The sequence below is a fragment of the Haematobia irritans genome, chromosome 3, assembly GCF_050003625.1.
Source record: "Haematobia irritans isolate KBUSLIRL chromosome 3, ASM5000362v1, whole genome shotgun sequence".
NCBI classification, from domain to species: domain Eukaryota; kingdom Metazoa; phylum Arthropoda; class Insecta; order Diptera; family Muscidae; genus Haematobia; species Haematobia irritans.
This window is the reverse complement of record NC_134399.1, coordinates 133161899-133167898: the sequence shown is the minus strand read 5'-3', so window position 1 is coordinate 133167898 and position 6000 is coordinate 133161899. Positions and strand designations below refer to the sequence as shown.

The following is a 6000-nucleotide window of genomic DNA, read 5'->3' as shown; positions in this document are numbered from 1 at the left end:
AAAATTGGTCCATATCAAGTTCATAATTGTATATAGCCCTCATATTTCAATTCTGGCTCCCTACGTACCGTGCAAAAGTACATATCGATTCGTAATTATTTGTAGACTTACATACCTTTTTGTCTAATATATACCACGTGTGGACTAACTCACAATTTAGAAAACGATTTAAGGTACCACAACCCAAGTAATTCGATTGTGTATAACAGTCTTTCGTAGAAGTTTCAGCAATCCATGGTGGAGGGTACATAAGATTCGGCCTGGCCGATCTTACGGCCGTTTATACATGTTCGATATTGCGACGAGGAGGGAGACCTCCTCTAAAACTGGAAAAAAAAATAGAATTCTCAAGTTTACTTGAAATTTACAAAGGCATAGAGGAAGGTTATGAAATCAATATGGTGTACTTGATTTTTGGGTAGTTGGACAGGAACCTTCTTCTTGCCCCATACTATGAAACTTGAAGGAAAGTTTACAGATTTTCGTGGAATTTGCAGAGAAAGTCCCTTTACGAAAACTAGAGCAAAATCTCCGGTTTACTTGAAATTGAGAGAAGATGATTAAATTTATACAGGGAACATGATTTTCGATCTCTGGTTGGGGAAGGGGAATAGTGAAGTTGGGTAGTTTGTGAAATGAATATAGAGTACGTGAATTTACGATATCTGCTCGGGGAGGAGCGAAAGTAGGGGTTCCCCTTCGCCCAATTTTTTGAAAATAGAAAGTGAAGGATTGTCGATAAAGGAGGCTTCTGCCAGACGTTTTTAAGTAAAAACTTAAATTTATATGAAGTTGAGAGGCAACGTAGAGGGTGCATTTTCCGGGAAAGGCATGTTCTCCGTGTCCAACATTTGAACAAATGTTAATATGGTAAATTTTTAAGTACTTTTACTTTTTCGCTTGAAATTCACAGGAAATGTAGAAAATTGTCCAACGATTTGAATACATAACAAACTACAAGAGTAGCTTAACCAACAGAGGCAAAGAATGTTTGTCAAATTTATTTGGACAAAGCCCTATACACTGCAAGATGGTTGGATGAACGCACGTTTCGGAACTACCACATTCCTCATCAGCATCCTCTATTGGCAGCAAAACTATCAACCAATTATCAGAATAAATTCGGGTAGTTCACTAAACCCAAAGTGAAGTACAAACCAACAATAACAAGTATAAACGGCCGTACGTTCGGCCAGGCCGAATCTTACGTACCCTCCACCATGGATTGCGTAGAAACTTCTGCGAAAGAACCGAACCGAGTTACTTGGGTTGTGGTATCTTAAATCGTTTTCTAAATTGAGAGTTAGTCCACACGTGGTATATATTAGACAAAAAGGTATGTAAGTCTACAAATAATTACGAATCGATATGGACTTTTGCACGGTACGTAGGGGGCCAGAATTGAAATATGGGGTTCGCTTATATGGGGGCTATATTCAATTATGAACTTAATATGGACCAATTTTTTGTGATTTGGGGATCGATTTATCTGAGGGCTATATATAACTATAGACCGATATGGACCTATTTAGGCATGGTTGTTAACGGCCATATACTAGCACAATGTACCAAATTTCAACTGACTCGGAGGAAATTTACTCCTCCAAGAGGCTCCAAAACCAAATCTCGGGATCGGTTTATATGGGGGCTATATATGATTATGGACTGATATGGACCACTTTTGGCATGATTGTTAAATATCATATACTACCACCACGTACCAAATTTCAACCAAATCGGATGAATTTTGCTTCTCCACAAGGCACCGGAGGTCAAATCTGGGGATCGGTTTATATGGGGGCTATATATAATTATGGACTGATATGAACCAATTCATGCATGGTTGTTGAATACCATATACTCACATCACGTACCAAATTTCAACCGAATCCGTTGAATTTTGCTCTTCCAAGGGGCTCCGGTGGTCAAGTCTGGGGATTGGTTTATATGGGGGCTATACATAATTATGGACCGATTTCGACCAATGCTTGCATGGGTGTTTGAGGCCATATATTAACACCACGTACCAAAGATCAACTGAATCAGATGAATTTTGGTCTTCCAAGAGGCTCCGGAGGTCAAATCTGGCGATCGGTTTATATGGAGCTATATATAATTATGCACCGATGTACACCAATTTTTGCATAGTTGTTAGAGACCATATACTAACACCATATACCACATTTCAGCCGGATCGGATGAAATTTTCTTCTCTTAGAGGCCCGCAAGCTAAATCTGGGGATCGGTTTATATGGGGGCTATATATAATTATTGACCGATGTAGACCAATTTTTGCACGGTTGTTAGAGACCATATGGTAACACAATGTACCAAATTTCAGCCGGATCGGATGAAATTTGCGTCTCTTAGAGGCTCTTAAAAGCTCCGAAAGCCAAATCGGGGGATCGGTTTATATGGGGGCTATATATAATTATTGACCGATGTGGACCAATATGTGCATGGTAGTTAGAGACCATATAGTAATACCATGTAGCAAATTTCAGCTAGATCGGATGAAATTTGCTTCTCTTAGAGGATCTGCAAGCCAAATTTGGGGGTCCGTTTATATGGGAGCTATACGTAAAAGTGGACCGATATGGCCCAGTTGCAATACCATGCGACCGACATCAATAACAACTATTTGTGCCAAGTTTCAAGTCGATAGCTTGTTTCGTTCGGAAGTTAGCGTGATTTCAACAGACGGATGGACGGACGGACGGACATGCTCAAATCGACTTAGAATTTCACCACGACCCAGAATATACTTTATGGGGTCTTAAGCAATATTTCGATGTGTTACAAATTCTAATCGACCAAATATCGAAAAATAAAGTAGCTGTTCTTTGCCTAGACGCCCCCTTCAACCTCCCTGGAAAATTTGTAGCAAATCAGAGATCTTTGGATCAATTTTGAAAAAGTCGTGCAATGGGCAGGTGTCCCTTTCCAAATATTAACAAGTATATACGGCCGTAAGTTCGGCCAGGCCGAAGCTTATGTACCCTCCATCATGGATTGCGTAGAAACTTCTTCTAAACACTGCCATCCACAATCGAATTACTTAAGTTGCGGTAACGCGTGCAAGGTATCTTAAAACCTCCTAACACCATCTTCTAAATTGTATTTTTGATTTAATATATACCACGTATGGACTTACGTGGTATATATTAAATCAAAAAAGATCGATCCAATACGTATATAATTCAGTTTGACAAAGTAGACATACAATTTTGACAAAATTTTCTACAGAAATAAAATTTTAACAAAATTTTCTATAGAAATAAAATTTTCTATAGAAATAAAAATTTTGACAAAATTTTCTATAGAAAGAAAATTTTGACAAAATTTTCTATAAAAATAGACTTTTGACAAAATATTCTATACAAATAAAAACTTAGTAGATTATTTTTGGTTCGAGTGGCAACCATGATTATGAACCGAATAAAATTTGAACAAAATTTTCTATAGAAATAAAATTTTGACAATGATGAAAATTTTATTATGAACCGAATAAAATTTTAATAAAATTTTCTCTAGAAATAAAATTTTGACAAAATTTTCTATAGAAATTAAATTTTGACAAAATTGTCTATATAATAAAATTTTGGTAGATTATTTTTGGCTCTAGTGGCAACCATGATTATGAACCGATATGGACCAATTTTTGTGTGATTGGACCAATTGTTGTATGGTTGTTAGCGACCATATACTAACACCACGTTCCTAATTTGAACCGGATCGGATGAATTTTGCTCCTCCAAGAGGCTCCGGAGGTCAAATCTGGAGAACGTTTTATATGGGGGCTATATATAATTATGGACCGATATGGACCAATTCTGGCACGGTTGTTAAAGATCATATACTAACACCATGTTCAAAATTACAACCGGATCGGATGCAATTTGCTTCTCTTTGAGGCTTCGCAAGCCAAATCTGGAGATCGGTTTATATGGGGTCTATATATAAGTATGGACCGATGTGGACCAATTTTTGCATGGTTGTTAGAGACCATATACCAACATCTTTGAGGCTCCGCAAGCCAAGTCTGGGGATCGGTTTATATGGGGGCTATATATAATTATGGACCGATGTGGACTAATTTTTGCATGATTGTTAGAGACCATCTACCAACACCATGTAGCAAATTTCAGCTGGATCGGATGAAATTTGCTTCTCTTAGAGGCTCCACAAGCCAAATCTGGGGGTCGGTTTATATGGGGGCTATATATAATTATAGACCGATGTGAACCAATTTTCGCATGATTGTTAGAGACCATCTACCAACACCATGTACCAAATTTCAGCCGGATCGGATGAAATATGCTTCTCTTAGAGGCTCCACAAGCCAAATCTGGGGATCGGTTTATATGGGGGCTATATATAATTATGGACCGATGTGGACCAATTTTTGCATGGTTGTTAGAGACCATATACCAACACCATATACCAAATTTCAGCCGGATCGGATGAAATATGCTTCTCTTAGAGGCTCCACAAGCCAAATCTGGGGATCGGTTTATATGGGGGCTATATATAATTATGGACCGATGTGAACCAATTTTTGCATGATTGTTAGAGACCATCTACCAACACCATGTACCAAATTTCAGCCGGATCGGATGAAATATGCTTCTCTTAGAGGCTCCACAAGCCAAATCTGGGGATCGGTTTATATGGGGGCTATATATAATTATGGACCGATGCGGACCAATTTTTGCATGGTTGTTAGAGACTATATACCAACACCATATACCAAATTTCAGCCCGATCGGATGAAATATGCTTCTGTTAGAGGCTCCACAAGCCAAATCTGAGGGTCCCTTTATATGGGGGCTATACGTAAAAGTGGACCGATATGGCCCATTTTCAATACCATCCGACCTACATCGATAACAACGACTTGTGCCAAGTTTCAAGTCGATAGCTTGTTTCGTTCGGAAGTTAGCGTGATTTCAACAGACGGACGGACGGACGGACGGACATGCTTAGATCGACTCAGAATTTCACCACGACCCAGAATATATATACTTTATGGGGTCTTAGAGCAATATTTCGATGTGTTACAAACGGAATGACAAAGTTAATATACCCCCATCCTATGATGGAGGGTATAAAAAAATAGGTACCCCATAATAAATTCATAACCTCACGGCGTGTTCTCTGTAAATCTCTAGTAAATCAGAGAATTTGCGTTTTTACTGTACTTTAAACAAAAATCGTACAAAGGGGTGATCCACCTCCGCGACCAAATATCGAAAAATAAAGTATCGGGCCTTTGTCCAGACATCACCCCTAACCTTCCTTGGAAATTTCACCCAAATCGGAGAACTTTGGCCGAATTTTGAATAAGTCGGGCAAGGGGGATGTTCCCCTCCCCCACCAGATATCAAGAAATGAGGTACCCAATTTTCACCACATGATTACCCTCTACGTTCTCCCAACATTTTTCATGTGAAGAAATAAAATTATTTTGTAACAAAAGCAACTGCGATGAATTCAAATTAGACATTTTTGTAATGTGCTCTGTATGTAAAAAAAGGTTTTCCCGCTTTTCCGTTGAAACTTTTCTTGAATTTTCTTTGCTATAAACCTCACGGAGCCCGAGACCTTTCCAACAAATGCAAATCGCTTCGTGCGTTCTGGAATTATTGCGTCACGAAGGAAAACTTATATTTATATAGTAGAGAAGAAGATGTTAGTCAAATTTAATTTTCATTAATCCAGAAATACGGATTATTTCTCAAACCTCTTTCAAATGCTTTTGTGATTTAGGGTATGAATTGTCGGCCTTCCCCGATTTTTTTCTACTTTACTTACTTGTTTAAGATTCGGTTCGGACGAACTATATATACTTGTTTACCATTTTGTTACTCTGTGTCCTCATTCTTTACCATGCCATTAAGAGCAGAAACTGTGTCCTGTAATGAGGCCATTAGTTCTGTCCCAAGATCCATTTCCATTCTCCTTAACAACAGCAGTCAAATTAAATGAAGCTGAAAAATA

At 38.3% G+C, this 6000-nt stretch overlaps 1 long non-coding RNA gene across 1 annotated transcript in view; it reads right to left on the bottom strand.

The window, feature by feature from the left end:
* Positions 1 to 5820: 5820 nt before the first annotated feature.
* LOC142228772 (uncharacterized) overlaps positions 5821 to 6000 on the bottom strand; it is a 212051-nt gene continuing 211871 nt past the window's right edge. The window contains exon 3 of the long non-coding RNA XR_012720265.1: positions 5821 to 5990. This is a non-coding gene — a long non-coding RNA (uncharacterized LOC142228772). The remainder of the gene's footprint in view (positions 5991 to 6000) is intronic.